General features: G+C 46.2%; 1 pseudogene across 1 annotated transcript in view; it reads right to left on the bottom strand.

Annotated features, from left to right (window-relative positions):
* The window catches only part of LOC147119745 (uncharacterized), a 420,036-nt pseudogene that overhangs the window by 108,586 nt on the left and 290,597 nt on the right, over nt 1-20,853 (bottom strand). The window contains exons 6-7 of the transcript XR_015078069.1: nt 17,211-17,277; nt 16,858-17,045 (exon numbers count right to left, since the gene is read on the bottom strand). The product of XR_015078069.1 is annotated as an uncharacterized LOC147119745 (transcript). The remainder of the gene's footprint in view (nt 1-16,857; nt 17,046-17,210; nt 17,278-20,853) is intronic.

The following is a 20,853-nucleotide window of genomic DNA, read 5'->3' as shown; positions in this document are numbered from 1 at the left end:
AGAAACTTGGAGTGGGAGGGGGAGGATCCAGTTGTCGTGGTCCATGTTGGTACCAACGACATAGATAGGACAAGGAAGGAGGTTCTGCTGAGGGAGTTTGAGCAGCTGGGGGCCAAATTAAAAAGCAGAACCACAAGGGCATTATTATCTGAGCCATGAGCGAATTTGGCTAGGACAAATAAAATTAGAGAGTTAAATGCGTGGCTCAAAGACTGGTGTGGGAGAAATGGGTTTTGCTTCCTGGGACACTGGCACCAGTACTGGGGCAGGAGGGAGCTGTTCCATTAGGATGGGCTTCACTTGGCCAGTGCTGGGACTAGAGTCCTGGCGGATCATATAACTAGGGCTGTAGAGAGGGCTTTAAACTAACTAGTGGGGGGGAGGTTCCTAGAGAGCAAATAATAAAAATGACAACAGAGAAGGTCATAGACTTAGGTAGCAGTGGGGAAATTAAAAACCAGAGCGTGTCAGGAAGAGGTAGAAGGTATGGAGTAAAAGGTAAAGTAATAAAAAGGGCAAAAGCAGGAACTAAGTGTCACAAAACATCTTTGAAAGTTCTCTATCTGAATGCACATAGCATTCGTAACAAAATAGACGAGTTAATGGCACAAATAACTACATATGGGTATGATCTTGTGGCCATTACAGAAACGTGGCTGCAGGGTGACAATGCCTGGGAATTAAACATACCAGGTTATTTAACGATCAGGAAGGACAGGCAGGAAGGAAGGGGAGGTGGGGTGGCTATGTTAATAAAGGAAGGAATCACTGTAATACAGAGAAATGATATTGGGTCAAAAGATCAGGATAATGAAACAGTTTGGGTGGAGGTAAGGAATAATAAGGGGGAAAAAACACTAGTGGGCGTAGTCTATAGGCCTCCGAACAGTGGCAACTCTGTTGGACGGAGTATCAATCAGGAAATAGTTGAGGCTTGTAATAAGGGAACATCTATAATTATGGGGGATTTTAACTATCATATTAATTGGACAAATCAAATTGGGCAGGGCTGCCTTGAGGATGAGTTCAATGAGTGTATTAGGGATGGGTTTCTTGAGCAGTATGTAACTGAACCGACCAGGGGGCAAGCAACCTTAGATCTGGTCCTGTGTAACGAGACAGGATTAATTAAAAATGTCCTAGTAAAGGATCCCCTTGGAATGAGTGACCATAACATGGTTGAATTCCATATTCAATTAGAGGGTGAGAAGGCTGGATCTCAAACAAGCATGCTAAGCTTGAATAAAGGAGACTATGAAGGTATGAGAGCGGAATTGAGTAGAGAGGATTGGGAAAATAGATTAAAGGGTAAGACGATACATGATCAGTGGTGTACATTTAAGGAGTTATTTTACAACTTCCAAAAAAAAATATTCCACTGAGAAGAAAAGGGTGTAAAAGAAAAGACAGCCATCCATGGCTAAGTAAAGAAATTAAGGATAGTATTCGACTAAAAACAAGGGCATATAAGGTAGCCAAATCTAGTGGGAGGAGAGAGGATTGGGAAAACTTTAAAAGACAGCAAAAAATAACAAAAAGATTGATTAAGAAAGGGAAGATAGATTATGAAAGTAAATTAGCAAAAAATATAAAAACAGATAGTAAGAGTTTTTATAGTTATATAAAAAGAAAAAGGGTGGCTAAAGTAAATGTTGGTCCCTTAGAGGATGAGACCAGGAAATTAATGGTGGGAAATATGGAGATGGCAAAAACACTGAATGAATATTTTATATCAGTCTTTACAGTAGAAGACACTAAGAATATCCCAACACTGGACAAACAAGGGGTAAAAGGGGGGAGGAGCTAAACACGATCAAAATCACTAAGGAAGTGGTACTCGGTAAAATAATGGGACTCAAGGCGAATAAATCACCTGGTCCTGATGGCTTACATCCTAGGGTTTTGAGGGAAGTGGCGGTAGGGATTGTGGATGCATTGGTAATAATTTTCCAAAACTCCCTGGACTCGGCAAAGGTCCCGGCAGACTGGAAAACTGCTAATGTAACACCCTTATTTAAAAAGGGCAGTAGACAGAAGGCTGGAAACTATAGACTGGTTAGCCTAACATCTGTGGTAGGTAAAATTTTGGAGTCCATTATTAAGGAGACAGTAACAGGACATTTGGATAATCATAATTTAATAGGACAAAGTCAGCATGGTTTTATGAAGGGGAAGTCATGTTTGACAAATTTGCTGGAGTTCTTTGAGGAAGTAACATATAGGGTGGATAAAGGGGAACCAGTGGACGTAGTGTATTTAGACTTCCAAAAGGCATTTGACAAGGTGCCACACAAAAGATTATTGCTTAAGATAAAAAATCACGGGATTGGGGGTAATATTCTGGCATGGATAGAGGATTGGCTATCTAACAGAAGGCAGAGAGTTGGGATAAATGGTTCATTCTCAGACTGGCAATCAGTAACTAGTGGTGTTCCGCAGGGGTCAGTGCTGGGTCCCCAACTCTTTACAATCTATATTAACGATTTGGAGGAGGGGACCGAGTGTAACATATCAAAGTTTGCAGATGATACTAAGATGGGAGGGAAAGTAGTGAGTGAGGAGGACATAAAAAACGTGCAAGGGGACGTAGACAGGCTAAGTAAGTGGGCAGAGATTTGGCAGATGGAATACAATACTGGAAAGTGTGAGGTTATGCACTTTGGCAGGAAAAACCATAGAGCAAGTTATTATCTTAATGGCAAGAAACTGGAAAGTACTGAAGTACAAAGGGATCTGGGGGTCCGGGGTCCTGGTGCACGAAACTCAAAAGGTTAGTCTGCAGGTGCAGCAAGTGATTAAGAAGGCCAATGGAATGTTGGCGTTCATTGCTAGGGGGATAGAATATAAAAATAGGGAGGTATTGCTTCAGTTGTACAAGGTATTGGTGAGACCGCACCTGGAATACTGCGTACAGTTTTGGTGTCCATACTTAAGAAAGGACATACTTGCGCTCGAGTCAGTACAAAGAAGGTTCACTCGGTTAATCCCGGGGATGAGGGGATGGACATATGAGGAGAGGTTGAGTAGATTGGGACTCTACTCATTGGAGTTCAGAATAATGAGAGGCGATCTTATTGAAACATATAAGATTGTGAAGGGGTTGGATCGGGTGGATGCGGGGAAGATGTTCCCGATGATGGGTGAAACTAGAACTAGGGGGCATAGTCTTAGAATAAGGGGCTGCTCTTTCAAAACTGAGATGAGGAGGATCTACTTCACTCAGAGGGTGGTAGGTCCATGGAATATGCTGCCCCAAAAAGCTGTAGAAGCTACATCATTACATAAATTTAAAACAGAAATAGACAGTTTCCTAGAAGTAAAGGGAATTAAGGGTTACGGGGAGCGGGCAGGAATTTGGACATGAGTCTAGGTTTGGATCGGTCATGGCCCTGTGGGTAGTGGAGCGGGCCCAGGGGCCGTGTAGCCTGATCCTGCTCCTATTTCATGTGTCTAATTCTGTTAGATTCAGGAGATGGTTCTGTGATAGTGGATTGGCGGTTAGGATCAGATCAGCCATGATCTTATTGAATGGCGGAGCAGGCTCGAGGGGCCGATTGGCCTACTCCTGCTCCTATTTCTTATGTTCTTATGTTCTTATGTTGCCTCTAATGAAAATTACTTTGCGTGATGCAGGGGCTGGATCTTGTCGTAGAAGTGGTGTATCTATTTTGCATAATAGGCGAACATGCCGAGTGCCCAACGAAGAGAGCTGAGATTCATAGGGGGAGGGAGCTCCTGAAGCGGACGAATTCACTCCAGATCCGGTTTGATGACACCATTGCCCACCCAGTAGCCAAGGATGTTGACTGATGGTACTGATTTCACAGATTTGGACTCATTTAAGGTAAAGTTGTGATGACGGAGAATGTCAAAACATTTCTGGAGGTTGGCATCATGCTCCTTCTGGTCATGACCAGCAATGGTGATATTATCCAAATGTGGAAAAGTGTCCGTGAAACTGGTAAAGCCGACCATTGGCCTCAAAGGCCGTATACTTCTTGTCAGAGTCCTTTAATGGCACTTGATGATATGCGCTCTTTGAATCAAAAGTTGAAAATACCTTGTAGTTGGCAAGGTTATTGACCATATCATCGATGCATGGTAGTGGGTAGGCATCCAGGTCAGTATACTGATTAATAGTTTGCGAGTAATTGATGCAAAGACGTTTCTTATGTTGCTTCAGAGGATTTTTAACAATGATGACTTGAGCCTGCCAGGAAGGTGAACATGGCTCAATGATACCATCAGCTAGAAGGTGAGAGATTTCTGTCTCGCTAAAGGATCGATCATCTTGGCTGAAACGTTGTGATTTAGTGACTATGGGCTTGCATTGGGGGGAAAGATTGGCAAACAAGGAGGGCTCGTCGAGCGAAGCCGCCGAAAGCGCACAAAACTGTACTTTGGAAATAGTAAGCTCTGACTTTGACCCTCTGAACTCGAAAGTGAGTCTTTTGTGTTGTTTCTGGAAATCCTGTCCCAGGAGCACATCACTGCATAGGTTCTAGAGCACCCCGAGCCGGGTAGAGAAATAAGTGCGGCCATTGAGAATAAGGTCAACAAGACAAAAGCCAGAAGAATTGGTGGTCAGTGCCGTCAGAGCCACTGCAATTTCCCTGTCCAAGGGATAAATACGCAGTTTTAACTTACTGACAGCCCGCTCACTAATGAAGCTGTCAAAGCTGCATGAGTTGATTGGTGCGCTCAAAATGTGTCCATTTACCGACACCTTCGTGGCTGCATGGGACAGACTTTGGGGAAAAAGAGCTGTGATGGGAGGAGGGGCTGTTTTACCCTTGACAGCTGTAACCTTAGTAGTGGTTCTTGGGGAGGACCAGTTTTATAGATTGCAGCTGTAACCTTAGTAGTGGCTCTTGGGGAAGGAGCAGTTTTATAGATAATAGCTGCAAAACTAACAGGAGCTCTCGACCGGTATACCTTAGAAAAGTGGGCTTTCTTACTAACAGCGGCTCTTGACTGGCATACCTTAGAAAAGTGACCTTTATTGCTGTAATGATTGCAGGTCGCGTTACGAGCAGGACAAAATTTCCTATAATGGAACGCACCTCCACAGAAGAAACACTTCCTTCCAGATTACCAAGATGCCGCTAGGGCAGGGTTGTCATTATTGTAGGATTCTAGGGTAGGTTTGTCATCAGCCGGGTTGGAGTCATCATCTGTGAGGGCTTCTGCCCGAGGCCTATCGAAAGAGTCACTAAAAGTGATAGCAGCAGCCCATGCACGTGGTCAAAGATAGGTGTCTGCATTCGTCTTTGCTAATTCCAGAGAACATGCCTGGACATAGGCAGCCTGTAACTTAAGGGTTTTATTCTCCAACAGATGCTGATGTATGAAGGGAGATGCAATCCCATTAATAAAGGAATCATGAATTAACTCCTCCTGGTACTGCTCTGCTTAAACAGCTTTAAGATTACAATCCTTGCTGAGCCTGTGAAGTTTCTGAAGGAATTCGTCAACTGATTCCCCGGTTTGTTGTCGAGTTGTGGTCAGTAGATGCCGAGCAAAAATTTCATTTGCAGACTTGACATATAGCTGCTGTAGTATTTGGATAGCAGCATCATAGTCTACACAGTCTTTGATATAATCAAACACATGAGGGGATACATAATTAGCAAGCATTCGTAACTTGTTAGGAACATTCTCACCACACTCCTCAAGGAAGTTGCTAAAGGTACGATACAAGTGTTTCCATACTTTAGCGGTGGTAAGCGAATTCGGGTCCAGGTCGAGATGGGCGGGTCTGAGTAGTTTCTCCATGATGGATCGATTACTTGTCTGAGTTCTCTTCTATGGTTCGAGTTGTAGCTGGCTGTTCCCGAATCATCCAAAGCATGGAGTCGATATCAAGTTGATTAAATTGACGTAATAAAACTCACTACGCACTTGGTTTGAGCATAAAGCAAGGCTTTAATCAACTTGTTTCAGAACATGGAGGTCTAGTTGTACTTCACTAGTTCCTTGTCTTACAAAATGTCCCTGGAAAGCTGGGGCCGACACCCGAGTATTTATACTCCTTGGACGGCGCCACCAGCTGGCCGTCCAGCGTTATTTCATGAGTAGTTTCTTGAATGATGAGATTTATAACACAAATGGTTCCTCTTTCTCCACTTACACACGATCACTGACCACTCAGCCTTTCTCCTCCATTTAAAGATGCTCTCTGACCACGCATTATTTTTCCTCCATTTGCAGATGCTCCATGACCACTCACCATTTCTCCTACATTTACAGATGCTCCCTCACCACTCATCCTTTCTACTCCATTTACAGATGCTCCCTGACCACGCACCATTTCTCCTTCATTTACAAACGCTCCCCGACTATGCACCATTTCTCCTCCATTTACAGACGCTCCCTGACCACTCTCCCTTTCTCCTCCATTTACAGATGCACCAAGACCACTCTCTTTCTCCTCCATTTACAGATGTTCCCTGACCACTCATTCTTTCTCCTCCATTTACAGACACTCCCAGATCCCTCGCTCTTTCTCTTCAATTTGCAAACGCTCCCTGACCACTATTTCTCCTCCATTTACAGACGCTCCCTGACCATGCACCCTTTCTCGTCCATTTACAGATGCTCCCTAACCACTCACACTTTCTCCTCCATTTACAGACGCTCCCTGACCACTAACCATTTCCCCATCATTTTCAGACGCTCCCTGACCACTCACCATTTCTCCTCCATTTACAGGCTCTCCCTGACTAGTCAGCATTTCTCCTTCATTTACAGATACTCCCTGACCGCTCACCATTTCTCCTCCATTTACAGATGCACCCTGACCATTCACCATTTCTCCTCCATTTACAGATGCACCCTGACCATGCACCATTTCTCCTCCATTTACACACTCCCTGACCATGCACCATTTCTCCTCCATTTACAGACCCTCCCTGACCACGCACCATTTCTCCTCTATTTACAGATCCTCCCTGACTGCGCACCATTTCTCCTCCATTTACAGATGCTCCCTGACCACTCATTCCTGTCTCCTCATTTACAGATGCTCCCTGACCACTCGCTATTTCTCCTCCATTTACAGATGCTCCCTGACCAGGTACTCATTCTCCTCCATTTACACACGCTCCCTGACCACTCCAAGCTTCGCCTACATTTACAGATGCTCCCTGACCACTCACCATTTTTCCTTCATTTACAGACGCTCCCTGACCACGCACTCTTTCTCCTCCAGTTACAGACGCTCCCTGACAAGTCACTATTTCTCCCTCATTTGCAGACGCTCCCTGACCAGTCACTATTTCTCCTCCATTTACAGACACTCCCTGACAACTCACCCTTTCTTCTTCATTTACAGATGCTCCCTGACCACTCACCATTTCTGCTACATTTACAGATGCTCCCTCACCACTTACCCTTTCTCCTCCATTTAAAGACACTCCCTGACTACGCACCATTTCTCCTCCATTTACAGACGCTCCCTGACCAGTCTCCATTTCTCCTCCATTTACAGACGCACCAAGACCACTATCTTTCTCCTCCATTTACAGATGTTCCCTGACACCTCATTCTTTCTCCTCAATTTGCAGACGCTCCCTGACCACTCACTCGTTCTCCTCCATTTACAGACGCTTCTTGACCACTCGCTCTTTATCCTCAATTTGCAGACGCTCCCTGACCACTATTTTTCATCCATTTACAGACGGTCCCTGACCATTCACCCTTTCTCATCCATTTACAGATGCTCCCTAACCACTCACTCTTTCTCCTCCATTTACACACTCCCTGACCACTCACTCTTTCTCCTTCATTTACAGACGCTCCCTGACCACTCACTCGTTCTCCTTCATTTACAGACGCTCCCTGACCCATCACCATTTCACCTTCATTTACAGATGCTCCCTGACCACTCACCATTTCATAGAAACACAGACACATAAAAGATAGGAGCAGGAGTAGGCCATTTGACCCCTTGAGCCTGCTCTGCCATTCAATGCGATCATGGCTGATCATCCAAATTCAGTACCCGGTCCCTGCTTTATCCCCGTACTCCTTGATCCCTTTAGTCTTAAGAAATATATCCAACTCCTTCTTGAATATATTTAATGTATTGGCCTCTACTGCCTTCTGTGGTAGAGAATTCCACAGGTTCACTACTCTCTGGGTGAAGAAATTCCTCCACATTTCTGTCCTAAATGGCCTACCCCTTATCCTTAGACTGTGACCCCTGGTTCTGGACTCCCCGACCATCGGGAACATCCTTCCTGTTTCTAATCTGTCCAGTCCTGTCAGAATTTTAAAAGTTTCAATGAGATCCCCTCTCATTCTTCTAAACTCCAGTGAGTACAAGCCCAATCGACCCAATCTCTCCTCATGCGTCATTCCTGCCATCCCAGGTATCAGCCTGGTGAATCTTTGCTGAACTCCTTCCATGGCAAGAACATCCTTCCTCAGATAAGGCGACCACAACTGCACACAATACTCAAGATGTGGTCTCACCAAGGCCCTGTACAACTGCAGCAAGACATCTCTGTTCCAGTACTCAAACCTTCACGCTACGAAGGCCAACATACTATTTGCCTTCTTAACTGCCTGCTGCACCTGCATGCTTACCTTCAGCGACTGGTGCACAAGGACACCCAGGTCTTGTTGCACTTCCCCTTCTCCCAATCTATTGCCATTCAGATAATAATCTGCCTTCCTGTTTTTGCCACCAAAGTGGATAACCTCACATTTATCCACATTATATGGCACCTGCCATGCTTCTGCCCAATCGCCCAACCTGTCCAAATTATCCTGTATTTTCTCGTCATCCTCCTCACAGCACACACGCCCACCCAGCTTTGTATCATCTGCAAATTTGCAGATATTACATCTAGTTCCCTTGTCTAGATCAGTAACACATATTGTGAATAGCTGGGGTCTAAGGAGTACCCCACTAGTCACTGCCAGCCACTCAGAAAAAGTCCCGTTTATTGCAACTCTTTGCTTTCTGTCTGCCAACCAGTTCTCTATCCAAGTCAACACCTTGCCCCCAATCCCATGTGCTTTAACTTTACACGCTAATCTCTTATGCGGGACCTTATCAAAAGCCTTCTGGAAGTCCAAATACACCACATCCACTGGTTCTCCCTTATCTATTTTACCAGCTACATCCTCAAAAAATTCCAGTAGATTAGTCAAGCACGATTTACCTTTTGTAAATCCATGTTGACTTTGTCCGATCCTGTCACTGTTTTCCAAGTGCTCTGCTATTGTATCTTTTATAACGGACTCTAGCATTTTCACCACTACTGATGTCAGGCTTAACATTCTGTAATTCCCAGTTTTCTCTCTACCACCTTTTTTGAATATTGGGGTAACATTAGCTACCCTCCAATCCATGGGTACTGTTCCAGATTCCATTGAATGTTGGAATATGATCAGCAATGCATCTATTATTTCTAGGGCCACTTCCTTAAGTACCCTTAAGTACCCTAGGATGTAGATGATCAGGCCTGGGGATTTATCGACCTTCAATCCCATCAATTTCCCTAACACCATTTCCTTAATACCATTTCCCTACAAATACTGATTTCTTTAATTCCTCCCTTTCATCAGACCCTATGTTCCCTTGTTAGCCATTGTTGAGTCACCTTTTTTGTTTTATTTTTATGCCAAACTGGGATGAACAAATTCTGTAGTTCATCCATGCGTTCTTTGAATGTTTGCCATTGCCTATCCACCGTCAACACTTTGAGTGCCATTCCCCCATCAATCCTACCCAACTCACGCCTCAGACCATCATAGTTTCCTTTATTTAGATTCAGGACCCTAGTCTCTGAGTCAACTACTTCATTCTGCATCTTAATGAAGAATTCGATCATATTATGATCACTCCGACCCAAGGGGCCTCGTACAACAAGATTGCTAGTTAATCCTTTCTCGTTACATAATACCCAGTCTAAGATGGCCTGATCTCTAGTTGGTTCCTCGACATATTGGTCCAGGAAACCATCCTGTAAACACTCCAGGAATTCCTCCTCCACACTATTGTTACTAATTTGATTAGCCCATTCTATATGTAGATTAAAGTCACACATGATGACTGCTGTGCCCTTATTGCACGCTTCTGTAATTTCCCTTTTAATGCTATCCCCCACCTCCGCATTACTGTTTGGAGGTCTATATACCACTCCCACTAACATTTTCTGGCCCTTGGTATTTCTCAGTTCTACCCATACAGATTCCACAGCATCAGAGCTAATATCCTTCCTTACAATTGTGTTAATCCCTTCTTTAACCAGCAATGCTACCCCACCTCCCTTTCCTTTTTGCCTATCATTCCTGAATATTGAATACCCCTGGATGTTGAGTTCCCAGCCTTGGCCACCCTGGAGCCATGTTTCCATAACCCCAATCTATTCATATTTGTTTACCTCTATTTGCGCAGCTAATTCATCCACCTGATTACGAATGCTCCTCACATTAAGACACAAAGCCTTCAGACTTGCTCTTAGACCTATTAGAATTATTATTTACTGTGGCCATGTTTGATTTAAACCGTTGATTTCTCTGACTGTCACTTTTGTTTTTCTCCTTCCTATCTTTTGCTTTTATCCTTGTTTCACTTTCCTCTGTCCCCCTGCTCAGGTTCCCAACCCCCTGCCATTTTAGTTTAAACCCTGCCCAGTGCACTAGTAAACACTCTCCCTGGGACATCAGTCCTGGCCCTGCCCAGGTGCAAACCGTCCGGTTTGAACTGGTCCTACCTCCCCCAGAACTGGTTCCAATGTCCCAGGAATTTGAATCCCTTCCCCTCGCACCATTCCTCTAGCCACGTATTCATCTGAAATATCCTTCTATTTCTACTCTGACTAGCACGTGGCACTGGTAGCAATCCTGAGATTACTACCTTTGAGGTCCTATTTTTTAATTTATCTCCTAACTCCCTATATTCAGCTATTAGGACCTCATCCCGGTTTTTACCTATATCGTTGGTACCTATGTGCACCATGACAACTGGCTGTTCACCCTCCCCTTCCAAGATGTTCTGCAGCCACTCTGAGACATCCTTGACCCTTGCACCAGGGAGTCAACACACCATCCTGGAGTCTCGTTTGCGGCCGCAGAAATACCTATCTATTCCCCTTACAATAGAATCCCCTATTATTATAGCTCTACCCCTCTTTTTCCTCCTGTCCTGTGCAGCAGAGCCACCCCTAGTGCCAGCTGCTGCTGCCTTCCTCTGATAAGCCATCCCCCCCAACAGCACTCAAAGTGGTGTATCTGTTTGAGAGGGGGATGTCCACAGAGGATCACTGCAATACCTGCCTGTGCCTAGTACTCTGTCTGTTGGTCACCCATTCACTTTCTGCCTGTCCAACCTTTGCCTGCCATGTGACCAACTGATCAAACGTGATATCCACGATGTCCTCAGCCTTGCGAATGGTCCAGTATGTATCCAATCGCAGCTCCAGTGCCGCAATGCGGTCTGCCAGTAGCTGCAGCTGGACACACTTCCTGCACACATAGTTGTCAGGGACACAGGAAGTGTCCCTGAGTTCCCACATAGCGCAGCAGGAGCATACTACAGCACCGGGCTGTCCTGCCATGACTTACCCTTTAATTAATTGCAATTAAATTAAATCAAATCAATCCCACCAATTACACTACAGTTAAATGGTATATTTAAGGGCCCTGGTTTGCAAACAGTTGCCGCTACACCACAGAGACCTTAGAAACTATAAACCACAGAGTTAAAGTTTATAAAGAGAGAAATACTCACCAACAAATCAGTTACCTGCTTTCTGGTGATGTCACACTTTGATTACTTTTTACTTCTCTCCCTCTCTCTGAGATTGGTCCGCTCTGAGGCCTACCTGGTCTCCGCCGCCTTTTAAAGCCTCGCCGCCGCCGCTGAGTTTCCCGCCGCCGCTCTGAGGCCTACATGGTCTCCGCCGCCTTTTAAAGCCTCGCCGCTGCCGCTGAGTCTCCCGCTGCCGCTCTGAGGTCTACCTGGTCACTGCTGCCTTTTAAAGCCTCGCTGCCGCCACTGAGTTTCCCGCCGCTGCTCTGAGGCCTACCCGGTCTCCGCCGCCTTTTAAAGCCTCACCGCTGCTGCTGAGTTTCCCGCCGCCGCTCTGAGGCCTACCTGGTCTCCGCCGCCTTTTAAAGCCGCGCCGCCACCGCTGAGTTTCCCGCCGCCGCTCTGAGGCCTACCTGGTCTCCGCCGCCTTTTAAAGCCTCACCTTCATTTACAGACACTCCCTAACCACTCACCATTTCTCCTCCATTTACAGACACTCCCTGACCGCTCACTCTTCCTCCTTCATTTACAGACACTCCCTGACCACTCACTCTTTCTCCTTCATTTACAGACACTCCCTGACCACTCACTCTTTCTCCTTCATTTCAGACACTCCCTGACCACTCACCATTTCTCCTCCATTTACAGATGCACCCTGACCACTCACCATTTCTCCTCCATTTACAGACGCTCCCTCTTTCTCCTCCATTTACACACGCTCTCTAACCACTCATCCTTTCTCCTCCATTTAAAGACGGTCCCTGACCACACATCGTTTCTCCTCCATTTACAGACGTTCATTGACCACGCACCATTTCTCCTCCATTTACATATGCTCCCTGACCACTTGTTCTTTCTCCTCAATTTGCAGACGCTCCCTGACCACTATTTCTCCTCCATTTACATACGCTCCCTGATCTTCACCCTTTCTCATCCATTTACAGATGCTCCCTCACCACTCACTGTTTCTCCTCCATTTACACACACTCCCTGACAACTCACTCTTTCTCCTCCATTTACACACGCTCCCTGACCACGCACCATTTCTCCTACATTTACAGACGCTCCCTGACCACTCACCATTTCTCCTCCATTTACAGATGCTCCCTGACCATTCACTCATTCTCCTCCATTTACAGATGCTCCCTGACCACTCACAATTTCTCCTCCATTTACAGACGCTCCATGACCACTCACCATTTCTCCTCCATTTACAGATGCTCCCTGACCACTCACCATTTCTCCTCCATTTACAGACGCTCCCTGACCACTCACTCTTTCTCCTCCATTTACAGACACTCCCTGACCACTCACACTTTCTCCTTCATTTACAGACACTCCCTGACCACTCACCATTTCTCCTCCATTTACAGATGCTCCCTGACCACTCACCATTTCTCCTTCATTTACAGACGCTCCCTCACTATGCACAATTTCTCCTTCATTTAAAGATGCACCCTGACCATGCACCATTTCTCCGCCATTTACAGACGCTCCCTGACCAGTCTCCATTTCTCCTCCATTTACAGATGTTCCCTGACCACTCGCTCTTTCTCCTCAATTTGGAGACGCTCCCTGACCATTCACCCGTTCGCGTCCACTTACATATGCTCCCTAACCGCTCACCATTTCTCCTCTATTTACAGACGCTCCCTGACAAACCACCATTTCTCCTCCATTTACAGACACTCCCTGGCCACTCACTATTTCTCCTTCATGTACAGACACTCCCTGACCACGCACCATTTCTCCACCATTTACAGATGCTCCCTGACCAGTCTCCATTTCTCCTCCATTTAAAGATGTTCGCTGACCACTCACTCTTTCTCCTTCATTATAAGACACTCCCTGACCACGCACCATTTCTCCTCCATTTACAGACGCTCCCTGACCACACATCATTTCTCCTACATTTACAGACGCTCCCTGACCACTCACCAGTTCTCCTCCATTTGCAGACACTCCCTGACTACGCACCATTTCTCCTCCATTGCAGATGCTCCTTGACCACTCTCCCTTTCTCCTCCATTTACAGACGCTCCCTAACCATGCACCATTTCTCCTCCATTTACAGATGCTCCCTGCCCACTCACCATTTCTCCTCCATTTACAGACGCTCCCTGCCTACTCACCATTTCTCCTCCATTTACAGACGCTCCCTGGCCACTCACTCTTTCTCCTCCATTTACAGACACTCCCTGACCACTCACTGTTTCTCCTTCATTTACAGACGCTCCCTGACTAATCACCATTTCTCCTCCATTTACACACGCTCTCTGACCACACATCATTTCTCCTACATTTAAAGACGCTCCCTCACCACTCATCCTTTCTCCTCCATTTACAGATGCTCCCTGAACACACACCATTTCTCCCCCATTTGCAGACATTCCCTGACTACGCACCATTTCTCCTCCATTTACAGGTGCTCCCTGTCCACTCTCCCTTTCTCCTCCATTTACAGATGCTCCCTGACCACTCTCCATTGCTCCTCCATTTACAGATGCTCCCTGACCACTCACCATTTCTCCTCTATTTACAGATGATCCCTGACCACTCACGCTTTCTCCTCCATTTACAGATGCTCCCTGACCACTCACCATTTCTTCTCCATTTACAGACGCTCCCTGACCACTCACCCTTTTTCCTCCATTTACAGACGCTCCCTGACCACTCTCTCCTGGGGTTTATTGACCTGCCTCCCTTTCCCCGCTGGAGCCGTGCATGCTCAGCTCACACTGCCCGACAATCGTCCTCTCCCGCGCCTGCGCGCTGAGGTCCGCTGATCAGTTAGGGCGCTTTCCACCTCTGGTGCATTCTGGGCACGGCACTCCAGCATTGACCCCTTTCACTGATTGGAAAGTCAGTCTCTCTGATGAGAGGGATCTTAGGCTTGGGAGAAGCACTTTTGGAGAGGTGGAGCAATAAACTGAGATTGATAGAGGAAAAACCTGTTTATGTAACGAGTGGTTTGGAATACACTGCCTGATAGTTTGGTGGATACAGATTCAATAGCAGCCTTCAAAAGGGAATTGGATAAATACTTGAAGGAGAAATAATGGCAGGGATATGGGGCAAGAGCCGGGGGTGGGGAGTGGGACTAACTGGATTGCTCTTCGAAAGAGCCGGCGCATACTTGATGGGCTGAATGGCCTCCTTCTGTGCGGTACGATTCACTGCTTCTATGACAATCTCTTTCTATTTTAATATTGCTGATGTTATTGTCGACAGCACATCTCACAGCTGGAATCTGAGCATCATCCACAGGAGTGTAGACTGATGTGAAAGTCATTTCACAGCTCTGCCACAGCTTGGGCATCTGTTTCAATCTGCCCTGAACTGTGGCACTAAACCATCTTTAACAGGCTTCTGACTCCTGACATAGCTGGAAAAGTATTTGGTATTACCACAATTGTGCACCATCTTCTTTTCTAAAGATCTCTTTGCTTCGAAAGTTTCAGAAGGTTGTGGGTTGGAGTCCCACTCCAGGAAATTGAGCACAAAAATCTAGGCTGACACTCCAGGGCAGTACTGAGGGAGTGCTGCACTGTCGGAGGTGCCATCTTTCAGATTAGACATTAAAACGAGGCCCTGATGCCCCCTCAGGTGGATGTAAAAGATCTCATGACACTCTTCTGAAGAGCAGGGGAGTTATCCCTGGTCTGCTAGCCAATATTTATAATTCAATCGGCTTTACTAAAAGCAGATTATCTGGTCATTATCACATTGCTGTTTGTGGGAGCTTGCTGTGCAGAATTTGGCTGCCACATTTCCTACATTACAACAGTGACTACACTTCAAAAAGTATTTCATTGGCGGTAAAGCGCTTTGGGACATACGGTGGTGGTGAAAAGCTCTATATAAATGCAAGTCTATCTTTTCTGTTCTTCTCTAATGGCTGCTTGTGCCTCCCTCAATTGCGGGCGATATTTGTCCTGATTCTCCTGTAAACTCAATCCATCTTGTTCCAAACTGGGTTCAATGTGAGACAGTTCAGCGAGTCAGGAATCATTTACCACTAGACCTACGCTGGTAGATAAATCCTCAGATGGTTCCTTAGTAAGGATTCCTCTGGTTCCTCACCGTATATGTGTCAGGATACTGAAACCCAGCTTTCTCACAGTCCACTCCTGGAGGCCCCACTCCCTGAGCCTACAACCTTCAGCAGGGTCAGTGGTGGAGTTCCACAGCGGGAGTGATCCCAGAGTAACTGTCGGGATTGCATCCCATGGATGTTCCGGGTCGTGTATTTTGAGTTATCCTGGTGTCTAACATGTACACATCAATAAAACAGGGAATTCCTGGAAACACGCTGCAGGTCCTTCTTTATCTGGAGATCAAATGTCTGTTGTATAATTGTACCAGCAATTAACAGGCTCCTGTGAACTCCTCCCTCTGCTATTTTAATGCAGACTTTAACCAATTTATGTTAAACGGGTTTATTTTAAATGAGCTAACACCTGCCTTAAAATGGTAGACTCAGGACTGTCACACACATATTAAATCTTCGTGGAATAATTACCAGTCATTTTTAGACTGGAAACTTAACCCTGCCGTTTCACTTTCAGTCAGGAACAGATCGCAGTTTGACACCAATCTCTGATTTGACAGCACGCTTCCAGCATTTGCTGTTGTACTTCCTGACTCTAAACGCATTTGTAAAGGAGCCTTCTGTTCCATGCCTAGTAGCTCTGAACCATGGGAGAGAGTGGCTGGGACACATTTCATACACAGGTGGGAACAATAAATATCTACAACAATGCATTTAAAGCAAATTGATTTATTTGACATATATCCAGAATATTAAACTCCAGCCCAGTTACAGAAGTTATTAACATCAGCAGAAACAAACACCAACTTTGAGAATGAACATGGTTCAGTCCAGGCTGCGATTAACAGCAGCAATAACAGCAGAATCAAACACCTGCAGTCACTTGTGAACTCGCTGGTGTCTCAGCAGGGTGGATGACTGAGTGAATCCCTTCCCACACACGGAGCAAGTGAACGGCCTCTCCCCGGCGTGAATTCGCTGGTGAGTTACAAGGTGGGATGAACAAGTGAATTCCTTCCCACACACAGAGCAGGTGAACTGCCTCTCCCCGGTGTGAACTCGCTGCTGTTTCAGCAAATGCTTTTTGCTTTTACATCTCTTCTCACAGTCAGAACATTTAAAAGGTCTCCCATCAGTGTGAACATGCTGGTGTTTCAGAAGATCGGATGACTGAGTGAATCCCTTCCCACACACGGAGCAGGTGAACGGCCTCTCACCAGTATGAACTCGCTGGTGTGTCAGCAGGTTGGATGACAGAGTGAATCCCTTCCCACACACAGTGCAGGTGAATGGCCTTTCCCCAGTGTAAACTCGCTGGTGTGTCAGCAGGGTAGACGACTGAATGAATCCCTTCCCACACAACAGAGCAGTGAACAGCCTCTCCCTGGTGTGAACTCGCTGGTGTCTCAGCAGATGCTTTTTGCTTTTAAATCTCTTCTCACAGTCAGAACATTTAAAAGGTCTTCCATCAGTCTGAACATGCTGGTGTGTCAGCAGCCTGGATGACTGAGTGAATCCCTTCCCACACTCGAAGCAGGTGAATGGCCTCTCCCCAGTGTGACTGCGCCTGTGTCTTCCCAGGTTGAATGATCGGCTGATGCCTCATCCACACACACAACACGTGAACAGTTTCTCCCCGCTCTGAATGGTGCTTTCTTCTTCCATGCTCAAAGGTCCTGATAAATTGAGCGACTCTGTCAGATCTTGAAGTGATGTTTGGTTTGAGTTTCCCATCTGCAAATCCTCCCCTTCGAACACCCTGCAAAATCAATTTAAAATGGGAAAAAAGGAGGGTGAGAGAGAACCCACAAAAACACAAAGACAGGTTGTGAAATTGAGCTGAATGAATCTGGGAATTTGTGGGGCCTGCACTAAAAAAAAGTGACCATGAAAGCTGCCGGATTTTCATAAAAACCCAACTCGTTCACTAATGTCCTTCAGGGAAGGGAACCCGCCATCCGGTCTGGGCCTACACAAGACTCTGGCCTCTATGGGAGGAGAGAGAGTGAGGTGGGAGGGGGCGATGTAAAGGAGAGTGACTTTATACATTTGCAACTCGACTAGAACTTTGACAGCACCTCCCAAACACGTGACCTCCACCACCTAGAAGGACAAGGGCAGCAGGTGCATGGGAACACCATCACCTCCCAGTTCCCCTCCACTGAATTTGGATGATCAGCCATGATCTCATTGAATGGCGGAGCAGGCTCGAGGGGCCGAATGGCCTACTCCTGCTCCTATCTTCTATGTTTCTATGTAAGTCACACACTATCCTGACTTGGGCATATATTGCCATTCCTACATTGTCGCTGGGTGAAAATCCTGGAACAGAGGCCAGTTTCAGGAGGAGCAGAGAGCGGCGGTACAGTGAATACTTAAACTCACTTTCACAGGCTTTTTTAAAGAGGCCAGTGTCGGGAGCGGAGAGAGCGATGGTACAGTGAGTACTTAAACTCACTTTCGCGGGCTTTTTTACAAAGGCTTACCAATCTTACAGACCAGCAGCGCTGTTCCGGAGCCACGTCACGATTCAAAATGTGATGCAGGCAAGAGGAAGCAGCTAATTGGGTGAGTACGGCCAGGTGAGTTTTTATACTACTCTATAGTTTGATAGTTAAGATTAATAGTTTATAATATTTAGAAGGTCTTAATTTTTGTGGTTATAATTTCTAAGGTCTGTGTTGTGTATCGGGGAGTGCTAGTAACCAAGGGCCCTTGAGGATATCATTTAATTGTAGTTTAATCAGTGGTATTGATTTGATTTAAATTAAATTGAATTAATTAAAGGGTAAGTCATAACAGAGCCAAGAGTGGGAGAGGCTGATTTAAACAGAGCGCCGAGAGCGGGATAGACTGGTTTAAAAAGAGCTCCAAGAGCGGGAGAGACTGATTTAAACAGAGCTCCGAGAGTGGGAGAGGCTGATTTAAACAGAGCTCCGAGAGCGGGAGAGGCTGATTTAAACAGAGCTCCGAGAGCAGGAGAGGCTGATTTAAAAAGAGCCGAGAGTGGGAGAGGCTGATTTATTTCAGATGAATACGTGGCTAGAGGAATGGTGCAACGGGGAGGGATTCAAATTCCTAGGACATTGGAACCGGTTCTGGGGGAGGTGGGACCAGTACAAACCAGACAGTTTGCGCCTGGGCAGGACCGGGACCGATGTCCTCGGGGGAGTGTTTGCTAGTGCAGTTGGGGAGGGTTTAAACTAAAATGGCAGGGGGTTGGGAACCTATGCAGGGAGACAGAGGAAAGGTTTTTCCCCATGTCATAGAGTCATAGAGTTATACAGCACAGATAGAGGCCCTTCGGACCATCGCGTTCATGCCGGCCATCAAGCCCTGTCTAATCTAATCCCATTTTCCAGCATTTGGTCCATAGCCTTGTATGCTATGGCATTTCAAGTGCTCATCCAAGTGCTTCTTGAATGTTGTGAGGGTTCCTGCCTCTACCACCCTTTCAGGCAGTGAGTCCCAGATTCCAACCACCCTCTGGGTGAAAAAGTTTTTCCTCAAATCCCCTCTAAACCTCCTGCCCCTTACCTTGAGTCTATGCCCCCTTGTTATTGACCCCTCTACTAAGGGGAAAAGTTCCTTACTATCTACCCTATCTATGCCCCTCATAATTATGTACACCTCAATCAGGTCCCCCCTCAGCCTTCTCTGCTCCAAGGAAAACAACCCCAGCCTGTCCAGTCTTTCTTCATAGCTGAAGCGCTCCAGCCCAGGTAACATCCTGGTAAATCTCCTCTGCACCCTCTCCAAAGCAATCATATCCTTCCGATAGTGTGGCGACCAGAACTGCACACAGTACTCCAGCTGTCGCCTTACCAGCGTTTTGTACAGCTCCATCATAACCTCCCTGCTCTTATATTCTATGCCTCGGCTAATGAAGACAAGTATCCCATATGCCTTTTTAACCACCTTATCCACCTGTTCTGCTGCCTTCAGGGATCTATGTACATGCACACCAAGGTCCCTCTGATCCTCTGTCTTTCCTAGGGTCTTACCATTCATTGTGTATTGCCTTGCCTTGTTAGTCCCTCCAAAATGCATCACCTCACACTTTTCAGGGTTAAATTCCATTTGCCACTGTTCCACCCATCTGACCAACCCATCTATAACATCCTGTAGCCTGAGGCTTCCCTCCTCGCTATTTACCACCCCACCAATTTTTGTGTCATCTGCGAACTTACTGATCATACCCTTTACATTCACATCCAAATCATTAATGTAGACCACAAACAGCAAGGGACCCAGCACCGATCCCTGCGGTACCCCACTGGACACAGGCTTCCAGTCACAAGAACAGCCTTCCACCATCACCCTCTGCCTTCTGACACTAAGCCAGTTTTGGATCCAATGTGCCAAGGCACCCTGGTTCCCATGGGCTCTTACCTTCCTGACCAGTCTCCTATGCGGGACTTTATCAAATGCCTTACTGAAATCCATGCAAACCACATCCACTGCACTACCCGCATCCACACACCTAGTCACCCCCTCGAAAAATTCAATCAAGTTGGTCAGACATGATCTTCCCTTTACAAAGCCATGCTGGCTATTCCTAATTAATCCTTGCCTCTCCAAGTGGAGACTAATTCTGCCCCTCAGAATTTCTTCCAATAATTTCCCTACCACTGATGTTAGGCTCACTGGCCTGTAATTCCCTGGTTTATCCCTACTACCCTTCTTGAATAATGGTCCTATGTTAGTTGTTCCCCAGTCCTCTGGCACATCCCCTGTGGCCAGAGAGGTTTTGAAAATTTGTGTCAGAGCCCCTGCAATCTCCTCCTTTGCCTCACATAGTAGCCTGGGATACATCTCGTCCGGGCCTGGGGATTTATCCACTTTTAAGCCCGCTAAAACCGCTAGTACCTCCTCCCTCTCGATGCTAATATGTTCAAGTATATCACAGTCCCCCTGCTCGATTTCTATGTCTACATCGTCCTTCTCCATAGTGAACGCAGATGCAAAAAATTCATTTAAAACCCCACCTACATCATCGGGCTCTACACACAGCTTGCCACTTTGGTCCCTAATGGGC

The sequence above is a fragment of the Somniosus microcephalus genome, chromosome 4 (genome assembly GCF_052327205.1).
Source record: "Somniosus microcephalus isolate GS21.2 chromosome 4, FLI_Smic_1.0, whole genome shotgun sequence".
In the NCBI taxonomy this organism is placed as follows: Eukaryota; Metazoa; Chordata; class Chondrichthyes; order Squaliformes; family Somniosidae; genus Somniosus; species Somniosus microcephalus.
The sequence above is the reverse complement of the archived record's forward strand: the minus strand, read 5'-3'. Positions and strand labels throughout refer to the sequence as shown.